Raw genomic sequence first — 18,295 nt, forward strand, 5'->3', positions numbered from 1 at the left:
TGAAATTTGAGTAATGAATGATGATTCAGGCATCCTGCTTCGTGTATGGCCTTGCCCTGTCCTCCATGCAATGACCAGGTTATTCACAAAGCAGAAACTCAGCTGATAACGGTGTCTGGGACAGCGGTGGGAAGGGTGACTAAAAAGTGTAAAGTCACTTGTTAAACTTAGCTACAGTGGGTTTCTACTTCGACTTCATGTGCTTTTATGTTGGTAGCCTTGTCAGCAGGTAATTGTGCTATTTTTTCTTTTTTGTAAATGACTTCACCTGCAATGGCTGTTTCTCATGTGGTGTCTGTTGTACTTTTGCACATGCAGGATGAAAGAGAGCTCTGGAATGGGTGTCTGTAGTTCTCCAGGAGACAAGGCAAAGCAGAGATGAGAACAAATACAACAATAAGAGCTATGTAAGTGGTGAGTTAACCTAGAAAACCGGAAGACCATGAATGTGTTGTTTGCTTGTGCTTATGCTAAAGTCTTTGAAACCACTGAAGACATGTGAAATCTGAAGCTACGTAAAAGAAAAGCTGTAATTTTGGGCTCATCCCAGAAACCATCATTTCAAGAGACAGTAGAATTAGCTTCTGTGCGTACTCCTGATGTCACTTGTGTCATGGAGAACTTAAAATATAATGGAAATGGGGATTTTTAAGTCGCCAGGGGTACATTTGCAGCTGCCAGTGTGCTGGCTGGTAACATATAGAGAGGAGCAGGGAAAAAAATCCCAGCCTTCAGCCTGCAGAGCTCCTGAGGCAGATGCTAACCCCGTGCGGGTGCTGCCAGCTGGCAGTGCAGGAGAGAAGCCCTTCCCTGCTTCACAAGGATCCTGCCTGCTTCCCCAGACAGCCTCAAGGAACAGCAAGGCTCCTTAGCACTGACAGCTAGAGCATCCTCCTCTGTTCCTTACCTGTAAAATAAATTCAGAGTAGCGCTTGCAGAGCAGCACTGTACTGGTAAGTCAATGAGGAGACTCTCTGTGGCCATTTGCTTGAGGGCAGGATTTGCCTCTGTATTTCTCTGTGCTATCATCTCGCTATAAAACACAGGAAGTAATCTTTTCCTATGTCATAGGGAGATAGGCAGCTCAATTAAAGTTTATGAAGCATGATCTGAAATCCTTGGAAGCAGAGCATTATGGATATGCAAAGCAAGACTTTAAGTTATTCATTACTGTTTAGTATACTTTGCATCTAATTTTTTTTTTTTTTTTTTTTTTTTTCTAGCAGAACAGTGGCTTGATCAGGAAATAGGTCTGACTTCATGGGAATGAGCACGATTTTGAGGAGAGAAATGTGGTAATTATTAATTATACATTATAGCCTTCTTAGTGCATCATTTCATCCAGATACCTGGAATATGTTACTTGGATTGGATGGTAGGATTTTATTTTAGGATTTATTTTCCATTTTTAAAAATGTGATATTTGTATACACTATCTATAGAGATATGCTTAAAGGTGTTTTGTGATGTGACATCTAATTTTTAACACTGAGGGTTTGTCTACTAATGATTTAGGAAATATTATTTACTTTTATTTAAGGGCAGCTGAGAAGATTCGTTTGATTGGATTACAGAAAGTGATAGCAGTAGATAAAACCCAATCCCCAATATTTAATATATCAGTCACAAAAAAAAAAAAAAAAAAGATAACTTATACAGCAGGATGCAGTAATAGTAAGGCAACTGGTTGGCTATTTAAATGGTTGAAATAAAGGAGGAGGAGCAAATAGAGCCTACCTGCCCATCCTTTGCTTTTTAGAAAAAAACAGAAATGGAATTTTGACAGGCAAAATGTTTTCTGATTATTTTCCCGCTCTATCTCGTCTTGCTGATTTGACTGGTCCAGCCAAATTTCATGGAAGCAGTATCTTTAAACTGTGTCCAGATACCCTGCTGGATCCATTATTTCAACAGAGCTATGTAATTCTGCATCATCACAGCACTGGTCCTCTTCATTTATGCTTGCCTTTAAAAGAGGAAATCCTTATCTAACATATCTGGTTGTGTTGCACTCATGACATAGGAGCAGGTGAAGTATCTCCAGCCTTCTCTCATCCCCCAAATTGAATCTGAATTTTCTGGTTCATAGCCTGTACAGATTGTAATGCTAATGTTCTTTTTCTAACTTGATTTGAGTCACTATCACAGTCCTGAATCAGCCTGGAGCCCCAGTAACAGTAAATAACATAAATTATGTACTTGGACTAAAAATAACAAGGTGATATACTGTCACCTATCACAGATTCTTTCTGTATATATATATATGAATGAAAATACATTAGCAGTGAACAGCATCCTGCTATGGAACTCCAAGAAGTGATATAAAATTAGTTTTGTTGGCACGTCGCAGTAAGAGCCAGGATCACGACAACCTATTTGATGGCACAGCAGACACGGTAGAAAAGTTCAACATTCTGCCTCAGAACCTGCTGTCATTTCCCTGAGATAAGGTAACATCTGTGGCTTGAAAAAAAACAACCAACATTTCAATCTTCTTCTGGCTCACATCAGTAAGTCCTGGTAAGGAATGAATATTTGTTATTTTGATTAAATATCAAGCATTTACAGAAATGCAGGAGTATATTCATAATTATATTATAACTGTATTTTTTTTCTTTGGATTTCATTTCTTGGATTCTGCATTGACAGATGCCACACAAAGGAACTGCTAAAGGCACTTTGGTTGTAGGCTTAGTGCTGCCACTTCAGCTTTCTGGCTTTTGAGGGAAGATTTAATCACAAAGCACCAGCTGAACTTTGTGGCTATGTACTTAGAAGATGATCAGGCACCTTTAAATCAGTTCAGCCCATGGGCCCAGAGGAGAGAAAAGTCAGATCAGGAGCGCATACAGATGCACCAAAGCTTTTTCATCCACATGCGGGCAAACTTTCTATGCTGAAGATATATTAAATTGCTAAAGGCAAACAAAGCTACTTTGTTAGGTAGTCTTTTAGGTAGTCTTAAAGTTTATTTTTACCTGATGATGACATTTGCATTGGGAGTGAGGTACAGCAATAGAAAGCCCACAAGGGTAGCATCAATGGAATAGATATTGAAAAGAGAAAAAAAAATAAAATCTTTTCTTATGTGTCTTCCATACTTGTAAATGTAAGACCTATTTCTGTGATAAATGAAGGGGTCACAAGCAAATGCACTAGAGGATGAAATACAATACTGACTTCCCAAAGTTTGTTTAAAAAAAAAAAAAAAGCACCCCCCCAAAAAAAAAACAACCAAACAAACAAACAAAAAAAAAAACCAGAACACATTACTGCAAAAAAATCTCAGGCAAACAGTACTAAAGGTTTTATTCACACTAGAGCACATCCTTCCCCCTTCTTTTCCTCTGGTGTATAGGGTTACAGGCACGATGGAGGCAGTCCATCCCTGATGGACTTCAAAATGTGCATTTTCTGCAATAAAATAAGTTTTTCTGTTGTGAGTGTCATACCCAAATGTCTTCCCCTCCACCCCTTGAGGCTGGACTGCTGAGGAGTGTCCAGGTAAAGCAGAAGTGGTATAGAGCAGGAAAGCTTAAAAGGCCAAGGGGAGAACAGAGCTACATAGGACTGGACTTATGTCTTACAAACTATGTGAAGCACTGCCAGGCACGGACTGCAGCTAAATACTATTGAAATGCTTTCCTGGGGTGTTTGGGTTAGCATGGAGAAGTGACAATGACACCTCGGGGCCAGCAGAAACCCCCAGGGTGCTTGGCTCCGTCCTCACATCATTCTCCATTGCACCAATTACTTTTTCTCCCTGCAGAAAACCTCCAGAAGTTAGCAGTAATGTCTATTACAGCTCCTCATTCTCTTACAAGATGCAAGAGGGCTCCAGGCTGAAGAGCTCAACAGGATGCAAGCAGGTGGGGACAACCACATGCTGACCACTTCTCCATGTGCATGGTGATGAAGAAGAAAGCTAATTATGAACGTTGCTCTGAGTGTGGATTCACTGTTAGTCACACAGGTGAGGACACTAAGGACTGTGTTTGCTACATTCCACTTGGTTCCTCAAGCTAGGCTGCTTCTCTGGGAGTCTGTTTCCACCAGAACCATTTGGAAGTAATTTCTGGCTGGAAGGGAAGAATGGGGCCAGATGTGTGTGAGAAAGATGAGGACAATAAGACCAGGCAAAGCCCCATATGCCCACAGCTTGTTGGTGAGCACTGGGAAAACGGGAGGAAGGTATGGAGGGTATTAATGTATATGGATTTTGACCCTCAGATGAGGGGCCATGGATTCCTGGTTTCTCCCTGCAAGGCCTCTTTAGCAGGTCTTGCTGCCTGGCTCAGTGTTTTCATAATTAATGTCATGTTAATAATTTCACTGATCTATCCTGTGCCCCACGTCTCTGACTCCCCATCTTTTCCCATCTCTTCATGACCCCTCTTCTACCACAGAAGACAGCTAGAAACAGGTCCTCCTCCCCTTTCTCTGGCCCAGGTGGCCTGACCACAACTAAGTGTGAAATAATGGTTTGGATCCTGCCTCATGGAGAGAGGCTGTCTGTGGCCTACAGGGAGCATGATTTGGCTCCGTCAGGCTCAGGAGAGTACTTCTGGAGAGAGGTGTGAGAAAGAGAAAGCAGAAATGGAGTGTTAGCTGCAGCTACAGGTCTGCTGTCAAAGAATCTGAAAAGCTTGTTTTTAAAAACAATCTGGCTGCGCGTAAGAGTAATTTCAGTGACCTGCGCTTCTTGGCTCTTTTTTTGTATTTTGTGGTATGTCAGTGAACAAAACTTAGTAATATTTCTCCATATAAACCTCTGTGACTGCATGCAGTTTCAGCAGAAAAACAAAATTAATTCTCTCACATCACAGTAGTTTGTATAATAAGCTGACCTTTTGCATTTATTTTGCATGTAGAAAACACTACTAATTCATTAAGATAGGGATCTGCAGATCAACATTTGCAGTGTTATTATAAACAACAAATTTTTTTATTTACAAAAGTCTGAAATTATACCTATTTCAGCCTGCTAGTGCACAAAATTTAAAACAAAAGGATGAAAATATCTGTTATATCAGATGTAAATATTACAGGTTTCTAAAATTTACATAGTATGAATAGCAACAACAGTAATGCCAGTGAAGACTATGGCATTTCTGATGCAAACTCTTACTGGCTTCTATTCTGATGACAAAGCAATCATTAATTCACTGTTAGTCTATTGCCTCATTTAAAAATCAGTTACACAGATGAAACATGTTTGCTTTCAGGTGATTCTTTTAATGAATACTTTTACTGGTATATCACCACACAATGTCAGAGTACGCTGGCAATAAATAAAAATAATAAAGCAGTAGCTTATTTAGTAGATAAACATAACAAATACTGTTATAAGTAGATCCAAACTGGTTTTCTACAAGAGGCTTTTCCAAAGACTCAGTATTGTTTCTCATTTTTACTATTAAAGAATTGGTATAGCTTGAAAGAGATAAATATCTAGGGATGGGAGTTGCATCCATTGTCATAATCAACTGTGTGTGCTCATCATTGACTGCTCCGGGATATTTTGGTTCATAGAGCATCATTACAGCCAACGTTAACACCATTATCTCAGTTGCTGGAATTCTCTGGTACGTTCTTTCGATTAGAAAAAGGTCTACATACATAAAAACATAGCACATTTGTAACACAGATGAAGAAACTATTCGGGAGGTTTGCTGACAGCAAATTTCATTTAGCTAGTTTTACTATAAGCAATTTACTCTACATGTGCATTTTTGCATTCAAACTGTTCTTTATTAAGATCCTTCCCTAATAATACAAAAATGTGTTTATAAAGCCTGTAAGTGGTTTCTATAATAAGATTTTTAATGAGTTGGAATATTAAATTAAGTTTTGTAGAAATGCTTGAGGTGTTGTTATAACTAACTTACAAACTGTACACCATTAACTTTATCATAAAGAGTAGTTTTGGCTTCTATCCATGCAACAATAAACAGCTCTGAAGTAGTAACTATCAGCTACTTTGCACCGCAAATGACATTTTGTTGACTATTTAGCAATAATGTCTGTGGTTGTGATATTTGAGCCCTACTGTGAGAGTAATCCAGCTGTTCAGCCAACCCGGAGGTGGTCATGTATCTGGCAGGCTTTAGGCTGTGTTTTTGGGCCCTGTGCTCTTTGCTGGATGGCATAAACCAGAGCAGGCCAATGGCACCACAGGGTGCTTGGCGTGGAGCTCAGCAGGGATCAGCCGGCTCTCCAGTGATTTATGTTCTCTATCCTTTGCTTGCAGCTGAGATTCCTTAAAAGTAAGAAACTGTGGAAATGGCCCCAAACATTTGCTGTCTGAATGGCTAGTGCGCAGCAGATAAAGCATGTCTGACCTTAAGCAGCTTGTGTGTAAATCAACATGATTAACATGATTGCAGACAAGCAACTCAGAGTTTTACAGGTGTATTTTTGCACTCTGTAGTTAATAGCAAAGCATCTAACATTAGATGTACAACATAGATTGCCCACCCCCTTTAAACCTTCTGCTTTAGAAGAAAGAAACTTATGCTTCTAACTTTTGAAAAGCAGGGAAATCGCTACTTCAGGGTCTTCTACAACAACTGACCTTGCTTATTAGTTGCTATCCTTTCTTCCTGGCAAAAATGCCGTGTGTTGTTGCATGATGGTTGCATGACTTGTCATGTAACTAGGAGGCCATGTGTGTCCTGTCATATAACCAAATGTGCCTTTCCTGTAATGGGCAGTATTTTTCATAACTTGATGGATGAGGGAAAGGGGTGTGCAGCTCTCCACTGTTTTGGATAAGAGGCCAACAGTAGCTGAGGGGTGAAACACTGCATCGCACCTAAGTTGGATGGCAGAAGTTGTCTAAGACAGGTAATGTGGCTTTCTTAGAGGTCTCTTACCTCATTTGTAAATCTATACTCACTTTTTGTTTCTTATTCACCTTTTGCTTCACTTCATAATACTTTTTCTTATATTTTCATTTACCTTCTCATTTCTTATCCTTCTGTCTGATGCAAGTTTTGTCGTACATCGAAGTGGCACGCCACGGAAAAATCTCCCAGTGAAGAAAACACATTTTTTCATTATTTTGATTTTTGATTTCAAGGACTTTGAATTGGTCCAAGAAAATCCATGCTCTTCAAACCTCAGCACTGTGACAGTAGACCAGTCGCAATAGCTTACCCTCTCTCAACTTCTTCATCTATAAAATGATGGTAATGATATGTACCTCTGTCAAGTGCTAGGTGTAGGAAAAAAACAAAACAAAACAAAACAAAACAAAAAAAACACAGCATTTTAAATAAAACCAAAGCATTATTATTATCTATATTATCTATTGCATAGAGTTAGCATCCAGCAGAAGCTGAAGTTTCTGAGCCCAGGGAAGCACAGAGCTGCTGGCCATGCAGGCTTGAACGTGCAATGCTGTCTGTCACTCTGGCAAGTTCTGCATCCAAACCAGAAACAGCAACAGATAGAGAATGCACTTCTTGCCATGCCATAGCGATGGTAATGACTTTCTCGTTCCAAGCAGAAAAGAAAAACAAGCCGTTTTTATTTATAACATTTGGTTAAGGTATACTGTTACTTCTGCTTGCTTTTAATTAAAAGATATTAAATGCTGCCAATAAACTTAGAGCTGGCAGTAATGAGGAACACAAAGCTGCTGCTGAATATTCAGCAAGACTAACTGCAGCTATTGAGGCATCTACCGTTGCCGCAAATGGGCTGCAACATCAGATTTTAAGATACAGGGGCAGTGCTCCTAAGCTATGGTGCAGCTCAGATGTGCTGCCTCTCTCCATGAGATTGATGAGAATTCTGCTGCGATTGCTGCACTCCAGCGCAGAGCACTGCAGGGCATTCACCGTGTTGAGAAGGGTCAAAACAAGACTACATCAGCCTCTGAACCTAAAAACTCTGAACTCTTTGCTACCTATTAGGATGAACGAAGAAAAGCTGTGTTTTGATGTGTGACATCCCAAAGAATTGCTAGAGGCAGATGACAAAGTTACTGCTACTTAAAGGAAGGAGCAGTAGTCTGCAAGCTGGGTGTCTCAAAGGACGAACCACAGCCTGGCTTGAACGAGCTGCCTTTTAAACAAAAACTCTCCATGGTGAATTGGCTATAGAGTCAGTAATGAGATGCTCATCTTGACAATCATTAGAAGTTTTCCATCCTTTTACAGTTAATGAAAAAAAAAAGTTCACTGTTTATTGTAAAGCATTATGGAAGCTGGAATAAATGATTCTCAAAGAAATAGAGCGTGGCCTGATGTACACTACCAGTAAATGCCACTTTCTGCATTTCCAAGACTTGTAACGTGCACTGTTGCAGCTTGTTGAGGGATATGAGAACTGCATTTGGTAGAATATTGAAATAAACCTGACATGAAGAAAGCCTGATATGCTGCAGGGGCAGCAGGAGTGGGAAGGCAGCGTCCCCCAGAGCCTGTAGAATTCCAAGGTGGTATTCTACACCTTGGCTTCTAATAACCTGACTGTTATGTTATCAGCACTAATGTCTTTAAGAAATAACCATATTTTGCTTTTTTCTACTTATCTATCGCTCATGTCCTCACCCATGCACACTTACTCTGATAACCGATGCGGTATTTCTACAAGCTAAAATTTTCTTTTTATATCATGTTAAATGAAGTGTGCTTAGAGAAAAAGATTAATTGTGCTAGTCTGGAAGAGGAAGGTAGCACACAACAAGCCTGGGACTGATCATCTTAATGCCATGCTGATATTGATGATATACTTAAGTACTGCTTCTTTCTTTATAAGGATGTACACTGGGGCAAGGCAGTAAGGTGAAAGACTGCCATGGAGTGACTCAGGGGATAAGCACGCAACTACAAGCTTGCTGCTTCTCAGCTATGGTCAGCATTAGTCCCGCCAGGAATTCCTTCTAGCAGCTCTACCAGGCTGTGAAATAAAAATATTGCAGAAAGGTTCTCTTCCACAGCTTTCCCTCTCAACTGATCAGCAGTCCCCTTGCATAAATGTGAGTGTTTCACAGAGGGCTTTCTGCAATCTCTCTCCTTCTTGGTCTTTACAGGAGTACTGTTTTCTATTTTTTGTTGAAACTTTAATGAAGGATGAATTAATACAAAATGTAATGTTTTTAATTGCAAGTCATATTAGAATTTCTGCTGGTACAATTACATTTTAATTAAGTAAAAAACTGGATATAGAAGTCGCTCTCCACGTCTCCAAACTATGTTTACTTTTGTGACATTTAATAAAGGTCCAGTGTACCCAGAATTAAGAAGACTTGTGTTCTGCAGCAAGATCTGGGGAGTTGATGCTGCTCTGCCTGAAATGCTACACCACTTTCAGATTAATTAAAATCTGGATGCTTTTATTAACAAGCTGTGACAATTGCAAATGTAGAGGACAAACCAGAATGTAGCTCTTTTTCAGCTGTCTTCTCTCTGTGTGTTCTGCTGCCTGTGTGGCTAATGCAGGTCGTGCAAAAGGTATTTCTTCCCCACCGACCTCTGCATCACCACTGCCTAAACTGTGCTGCTTTCCTTTCGATACCTGGAGATGGGCATTGCAAAAGGGCTCCAGTGACCTGGATTTATGGATCGTCACAGCTGCTGAGATGGGATGTTGTGATCTTAGCCACCATCCTTGAAACCACTTTTAATGGAAGTTGACAATCAGCAACCTGGCTGAATGACATTGTGTACTCTTAGCAAACTTGCTGATGACACAAAACCAGGAGGAGTAGCTGATCCACCAGAGGGCCGTGCTGCCATTCAGAGAGAACTGGACAGACCGGAGGGTTGGGCCAAGAGGAACCTCATGATGTTCAACAAAGGCAAGTGCAAGGTCCTGCACCGAGGGAGGAATAGCCCCATGCACCATTACAGGCTGGAGCTGACCTGCTGGAAAGCAGCTCTGTGCAGAAGGACCTTGGAGTGCTGCTGGACAGCAGGTTAACCACGAGCCAGCACTGTGCTCTTGTGGCCAGGAAGGCCAATGGCATACGGGGCTGCGTTAGGAAGTGTTGCCAGAAGTCAGAGGGAGGTGATCCTGCCCCTCTACACAGCCCTGGTGAGGCCACACCTGGAGCACTGTGTCCTGTTCCAGGCTCCCCAGTACAAGAGGGATCTGGAGCTACTGGAGCGAGTCCAGCAGAGGCCTGCTAAGACGATTAGGGGGCTAGAGCATCTGTCATATGAAGAGAGGCTGAGAGGGCTGGGCTTATTTAACTTGGAGAAGACTGAGACTGAGGGAGGATCTTATCAATGTATGTAAATATCTGAAGGAAGGTGTGAAGAGGATGGTGCCAGACTCTTCAGTGGTACCCAGCAACAGGACGAGGCAATGGGCATAAACTGAGGCACGGAAAGTTCCAGATAAATATGAGGAAAGACTTCCAGTGCTGTCACCCTTACAGTAAAAATCAGGTTGCTCAGAGAGGTTGTGGAGTCTCCTCTGGAGAAACTCAAAATCCATCTGGATATGATCCCATGCAATGAGCTGTAGGTGACCCTGTTCGGCAGGAGGTTGGACTAGATGATCCCTTCCAACCTCAACCAGTCTGTGATTCTGTGATGATTTGGTATCCCTACTGTTTTTGGAGACGCCTCTTTCCCATCAATACACTTGGTGCCAAAATCACAGAATCACAGAATTTCTAGGTTGGAAGAGACCTCAAGATCATCGAGTCCAACCTCTGACCTAACACCAACAGTCCTCACTAAACTAAATTAATATGGTTTAGTGAGGACTGTTAGTTTAGATGTAGAGCCATATTCATGGCTCTACATGGCTCATATTCATGGCTCTACATCTAAATGTCTTTTAAAGACTTCCAGGGATGGTGACTCCACCACTTCCCTGGGCAGCCCATTCCAATGCCTAACAACCCTTTTGGTAAAGAAGTTCTTCCTAACATCCAACCTAAAACTCCCTTGGCGCAACTTAAGCCCATTTCCCCTCGTCCTGTCACCAGGCACGTGGGAGAACAGACCAAGCCCCACCTCGCTACAGCCTCCTTTAAGGTACCTATAGAGAGCAATAAGGTCGCCCCTGAGCCTCCTCTTCTCCAGGCTGAACAAGCCCAGCTCCCTCAGCCGCTCCTCGTAGGACTTGTTCTCCAGGCCCCTCACCAGCTTCGTCGCCCTTCTCTGGACTCGCTCGAGCATCTCAATGTCCTTCTTGTAGCAAGGGGCCCAAAACTGAACACAGTACTCGAGATGCGGCCTCACCAGAGCTGAGTACAGGGGGACAATCACCTCCCTAGCCCTGCTGGCCACACTGCTTCTTATGCAAGCCAGGATGCTGTTGGCCTTCTTGGCCACCTGAGCACAGTGCTGGCTCATATTCATCCGACTATCAACCAATACTCCCAGGTCCTTCTCCACCAGGCAGCTTTCCAACCATTCCTTCGTGGATAGTGAGGGCCACATTCTGCTCCCCATCCCCTTCCACCAGCTCAGGGTACTGAGTATCCAGAGAAAAACCAGTATTGCCGCTAAAGACTGAGGCAAAGAAGGCATTAAGCACCTCGGCCTTTTCCTCATCTTTTGTAACAAGGTTTCCCACCACATCCAGTAAAGGATGGAGATTCTCCTTAGTCCTCCGTTTTGCGTTGATGTATTTGTAAAAAGATTTTTTGTTGTCTTTAACGGCAGTAGCCAGATTGAGCTCCAGATCAAAATCCTCTCTATTTAATGAGACTACTTAAAAATCATTGACCATTAAGATGTGAAATACTATTTTTGGAAAGACAATGTCCAAATCTGCACTGATTCTATAAACGTGCCATACTTTATACAAGCCTATAACTGGGATTAATGCTTGTAGCTTATTATTGGCTCTTCACAGACACTATATATGATAGCAATCAATCATTTAATGATGATAATAGGTTTGGGGTGGTTTACTCAATGTCCTACCTTTTACAGGTACTCTGACAGTCACTAAAAGAGTTAAAATATATATATATCTCGATACTTATATATTTAAGCTGACTTTTCAGCTTCAGTTTAGTAAGGCAGCTCACACTTCTCAGACAGCTAATGTGTCAGGCTGTCTGTACCTCCAGGAGTGAAATGATTTAAAAATTATCTTTCCAACCATAACAGTTGGGATCATTATATTTTTCACTGAAAGCTGAGAATATGCAGTGTAACACCGCCATAGAGGAGGGAGCTAATCAGAATCTAGGCATTCTGGAATATTTGTGAATTTAAAATACAACTTTTGAAGTCCCATAAAATATGCATTTTAATTAATTTCTTTATGGAGTATTATACTGTTGGAGATATAAAATTCAAAGGCATGATTGTCCTGTTACCAAAGAATCCCACTGCTAGTATGACAGTTTTGACAGTGGTTACGGTGGAAGACTTGGGACTGAGCCCTAAACATCTTTTTCTTCCTCTGCTACTATGTTCTTCTGTGACTTGAAGTGAATTGTTATGTCCAAAGGTAAAAACATACAATGATTATTATGATGTGTCTTACAAAGAACTTGTGAGACTTATTTTTTTTGCTGGTACCGCATTTGTGATCTTTGGATGAAAGGTGTTTCTGACATCTAAGTACAATGTATTATTAAATCTTCACATTTTGTTGCAAACCTCTCCAGAATAGACTGTTCTAGTCAAGCCTTCACTATACTTGTCTGAGTACCTTAACTAATGTTCAGACTAATTTGCTTCGAGAAAAATAAGCCCTCCTAACATATGAATGCTATTAACTTGTTAATTCTGGTGAACCCCAGCCTACTTTATTTTACATGTCCTTACAAGAAAAATAGAGTGAAAACAGCTGAAAGAGGAAAATGTAGAAGCATATGGATATTACTCCCGAAATTGTTGTTGGCTTTATGTTTTTGCTACTGTCAAGCTGCAATATCAATACTTTGTCCAACTGACTACAGTCCTAATAGGGCACTGCATAGGGTGTCACATCTAATTCCAGAAGTAGCAGCGTGAGGAAGCATGCTGCGAGTAAGGAGTAAGCTGGGGAGCTAGATACTGTGATGGCCTTTTATTTTATTGTTTGCCAGTAATGAAAATACGTGGTGTCTGAACAATAACATAGTGTATATGTCTGAACAATAACATACTGTATACTAAAACTTTCCTTTTTTAACTGAGCATGTAAGTCTGCTGTTTCTCTAGCACTAAGAACATGCCTTTAGCATTGTTAGACAATCAAAAGCCAGAGATTTAAGGTTTAGGTCTGGTGGTCCCTAAGCTTTTTGTCTGGGATGATCTCAGCAACATTTTGCAATATAAATACAACTAAGAACAAAAACGAGTGCATGGCAATTGGTGTTTGGAAAAAAATAACAGTACCAGAGCTGAAAAAGATGTCTAGAGATATGTAAACAGTCTCTACAGCTCTTAGGACTATGTTTGTGTAGAGCCCTGTTTTATTCAGTAGTCTGTCTGTAATAGGAGGGAGCTGTATTGTCTCTTGTTGGGCTGGAACTGAGAGAGACGTGGTGCCTCTGAACATGCTGCTCATCCCCAAATGGTGTCCACAGCCTTGACTCCCAAAGCCAGCAAGCTCCTGCACCTTAAGGCCAAGGCTTAACTCTTCCTGCCCGTATGTAAAATATGATTACCTGGGCATCCCAGCCTGTCTGAAAACCTGCATCAGGTGAAGAGCAATCTAGTATTTTGATTGCTTATCACAGGACAATGACTTCTGTTTCTGGCACTCCATGCCTATATTGCCTGCAAATGATCAATTTTACCTTTAAAAATATATATCTTTTTTTTTTTTTTTTACATAAATGTTCCTAAGTCACAACATTAGACAGCAAGCATTATATTGGACTGATATCTGAAATAAAAAAAAATAAGTAAATGGTATAGACATGTAGCAATCTTCTTTATGGCAAATTTACAATCTAAGTTTTGAAGAGTATGCGTATCACTGGACTATATCTCATACTGTTAAAGATTGCTGCTGTTCATGAGAGAAGTTGAGATGATAGCTGATGTTTATTCACAAAATGCAGATATCTTTCCTGGGTTCAGATATTGTAAAAGGTTAATGAGATATTAAGTCACAAGTGGGCAGAAAGTCTCTAAGGTTTACAAGCAGACAGTTAATAATGCAGTGTGACAAGCTGCTCTTGTTCTCCAGCTACATCAGCAGTCCTAAATGACAGCAGACTACACAGAAGATTACTCACAAAATTATAAAGTACATTAGTTTTTGGAATAGCAAACTGAAGGCTTTTTTTTTTTTTTTTAATTATTATTTTTTTTTAATGATACCCATTCTGAAAAAGTAATGAACTTTAAAGGATTATTTCAGATTTGCATCTCTGACTTGTTGCTCTTCTGTCTGGCACCTGTTTTCAGATTCTCAGTCAGCTGATGTGCCTTTTACCACATAACATTTCTAAAACTGTTTATATTATGACAGAAAGAAAACTGTGTCTGCTTTGTATGGTTGATAGAGCAAATTACAATTTTCAAATGGAAAATACCATTTAGGCTAGAGAGGAATATATGTGCCCTCAGAAACATCTGGAGTTTTCTATTATTTTCCAAATTACAAAGACAAGGAGGGCTAGACTTGACAAGGAAAATTACTGAGGTGCCCCTGTTCTGTTCTTGCTACTTCCCCATAAGTGGAATTTTTATTTGCTGTAGGAGATCAGCTTTAAATTGCAGCTAACATAGCATGAAATTCCTGTGGAGCATGAGGGAAAAAAAAAAAAAAAGAAAGAAAGAAAGAAAAAAGAAAACACCAAAACAAAACTATTAGCTTATGGATTACTTTTTTGTGCCTTTTTAGCCCGGTACCCCAAGGTGCAGTGGAAGTTACTGGATCTACCTGTGGTATTCAAACATCATCTAAGAATTACTTGGACACTGATGCTCATGACACCAAAGCTCTACGTTCACCAGGCCAGTCTTGCCAAGCTGGAGCTGCAAGTGCGCTTGCCTCTCCCCAAATGAGAGAAAGAGTTATGAAAGACCTCTGTCATATAGAGTATGCTGTTTGGGTCAGGTTTGTATCCTATGTATATGTATTGAATCTTCCACTAATGCTACAGGAATCACAGTTCTGTGAAATGTATATGCTAAAAAGTATCTCAGATGAGTAGGCCTGAAAGAATAATTTTATCCAGAATATTTAATACAGAAAGATACTTAAGTGATGCCAGATAAACTGTTGCTAGAAAAATAGAGGAGGGGGAAGAGTGTGTACAGCAAAGCAATGAAAAACCACAGCATCAGTGTGTCACCTCAGCTGTGTTCTGTTAAGGGTGTTTATTGTACACAAATCCTGAAGTGAGGAGGGTGTGAGGACAGCATGAGAAGAGACTAAAGGATAGTTGGGTAAACTGTTATTGAATTTCTACTGGTTTTTGATTGTATGGTCTGCATGGCTGGGAACAGTATGTGACCTATGCTGCTCTATGCTGCTGCCAAGACTTCATAGGTAAGAGGGAAAATGGCTATTCAGGTGGTCCAATATGTATTTTATCTTATAATTTCTGAAATTTTCAATTAAAAAAAGATTGTCTTTCTCCAGGCTGCTTTAAACTCTAACATCTTGCCTAGAAAATCATTCTGGCTTGCCTTTGGCTGTGGATCAGCTGCAGCTTGCTCGTACACCAGTAGTGCGTGCCACAGCAGTCAGACCCTTTGAGTGATCCTGTAGGGTCATCTCCTGGCTTTGCTCAAAGAAATGCTTCAACAGCAGTCATCTTGAAAGCCATCATGTTTCAGTGTGTCAGACTGTCATGCTCTTCTCTGCACTCATGCAACCTCACCTTGAGTACTGCAAGCAGTTTTGGGAGCCACAATGTTAGGAAGTCAAAACTGTTAGAGCGCCTCCAAAGAGAGGCAACAAAGATGGTGAAGGGCCTAGAGGGAATGATGTATGAGGAGGAACTGCATCCACTTGGTTTCTTCAGCCTGGAGGTGACTGAGGGGTGGCCTCATGGCGGCCTGCAGCTTCCTCACGAGGGGAGCGGAGGGGCGGGCACTGATCTCTGTGACACGAAATGGAGTCCTCCTTCATGGAAAAACAGTCAAGATGTAAAAGCCATCCTATTCTCAACTGAAAAAAGTGCTGAAAACGTGCATTCTTCTGTGAAAAGTCTTACTCTGTGTTACTGCTAGAGAATATAATTCATGTCTCACGCAAGTATTTCCTTTGGCCTCCACTCCACGAACTTCCTTGCTGCCACTTTTAGAAATGAAGAAGCTGTTTTCAGCTATGCAGTGTGTGTGTGTGAAACTACCCCCCGTCCAGTGATGAATGAGCATACTGTCACCAATACTTTTCTTAAAAATATTGTAATAATGTAGTTTCATAACTTCAGCATTATGTTAAAAGGTTTTTTAATTTTTTATTTTATTTTATTTTATTTTATTTTGTGAGAACTTGGGGTTGATCACCTCTGTAGTTAATAATGGCAACATTTCTCCCTTTAAGAACACTTTATAACCTATCAAGGAAATATTGCCTTCAATTTTAGGTATAGGTTATTTCTTTCAAAGTTATGAAATCACTCTGGAGAAATGCCTCTTTGAGGATTTCCTCACAGAAAGAGATGCCTGCTTTGAAGATTTTCATTTTTAAAAAAACAGTCACATCTCTGAGTTTTCCTCTTTGAAGATATTTTTCTTAAAGAGTTTATATTTTGAATATCTTTCACCATCCTGGATGGCATCCATTTGAAAATCTTTTTTCCTCTGTGATATTCTTTTTTATAATCTACACATTCTTGTAGGAGTCTGTAAAATAATCCCTATTAAATAAGCGTAATATTGTGCCTGTGTAAGATGTAAAAGAGTTTGGAAGAACTTCTGTAGGATGGGATGTTGTGAGAGCACAGTTTTGAAAAAAAAAAAAAAAATCTACAAAAATAATTCCATTTTCTAACATGAAAGAGTAAAGTGGAAAGGTGAGCTCATCCGTCACTTACATGACCTTTTAAAAATTACTGTGAGACACTTTTTACTCCTTTTAAATTATTAGAGTTCAGAGTTCAAGTTGTGGATTCCTGAAATCAATAGCAAAAGTCCCATTTTCAGTCCAAATGCGCATTCTTTGAAATTGCTGTGTTTTCTTTCTTTTTTTTGAGAACATATTGCTTTAATTTACTATGTTACCGGGGTTTTAATTTCTGGTGTTGAACATGATGTTCATTTCTTAAAACAAAAAACAGTTCATTTCTTTTTTGCCACCTTTTTACTAATCAGAGTTACCGTGTTTGTATATGTAGGCAACCTCAGACCTTGTACAGGCCTGGGCTCTCTGTATACATTGCAGAAAGTCTTCAGTTTGAGGTTGGCCTGTGAGTTGGGCAGAGGGTGAGTCAAAATACATCTAAGCAGCCCATTTAGCTTACATCTAAACCTAGTTTTGTGATACAAACTGCTAACCTATTGCAGCTTACTTGTCAGGTATGGAATTATTTACTCAGGTTTGTGGCTTAAATGTTTGGTCTGAGTTTGCTTTTGTCTGGAAGTAAAGATGGCAAACCACACACCATGAAAGGGAGCCGTCCTCCTCAGTGCTGGTCAGACCTACTGCATGGACAGCTGGGGAAAAACCAGGTTCTCACAAATGGCTAGAACTGTATTAACATACTTGGAAAGTAATCATTGCTTTGTTGTTGGGATATTTTGGCTAGGTCTTGTAGAGTGGTAAGACCAGCCTTTCTTATCGATCTGTGATAACAGAGGGATACATACATTTTATTAGATCAAGAAGCAGAGAACTTCCTCCCCTTTGCCTTATAACCCCACAGACATATATTTGCTTTCAGGAGGAAAAAAAAAAAAAATCATTTCACCTGTTTGCATGACGGAACACACACTAGGATGAGAGCTGCAGTCGTGCCTGTCCTACAACACCGTCCTTGTGCTGCTGCTAACTGGCTGAGGTGAAGAACAAGCCAACCTTACAGTATGAAAGATACAAGCAACCACTTCTGGTATATAATGTTTGCAAGAAAAAAGTAAAACTGATCTCTAGCCCTAATGAAGGTAAATGTACGTATATTTAACAAGCGTTAGAAAAAAGTGCATTTGCTCTGGAAAATAAATTTCCAGGCGGCTATTGTACAAGAGAAAAAGGTGAGCAGGCAAATAATACTGTAGTTGTCAAAATTTGACTTTTTGATCCGTATGAATGTTTAGTAAAGAATAGTCTAAGATATGTCACATGTTTTGGAATTTAAGATGGTAGAGAGCAGTAACACTCCCAGCTCCCCCTCTTTCCCTTCCTCCAAATAAGCTGTCTTTCTCGGAAAGAGGCTAGAAATAAAATGCTGGAGAATACCCTGTGGGACTTGGACCAGCGAGAC

General features: G+C 40.3%; 1 long non-coding RNA gene across 1 annotated transcript; it reads left to right on the forward strand.

The window, feature by feature from the left end:
• The first annotated feature begins 317 nt into the window (after positions 1-317).
• On the forward strand, positions 318-6,214 carry LOC311440774. The gene is made up of 3 exons (XR_014695568.1): positions 318-407; positions 1,224-1,295; positions 3,770-6,214. It is a non-coding gene; the product is annotated as an uncharacterized lncRNA (long non-coding RNA).
• The last annotated feature ends 12,081 nt before the right edge of the window (positions 6,215-18,295 follow it).

This window comes from Aythya ferina, assembly GCF_964211825.1.
Source record: "Aythya ferina genome assembly, chromosome: 8".
In the NCBI taxonomy this organism is placed as follows: domain Eukaryota; kingdom Metazoa; phylum Chordata; class Aves; order Anseriformes; family Anatidae; genus Aythya; species Aythya ferina.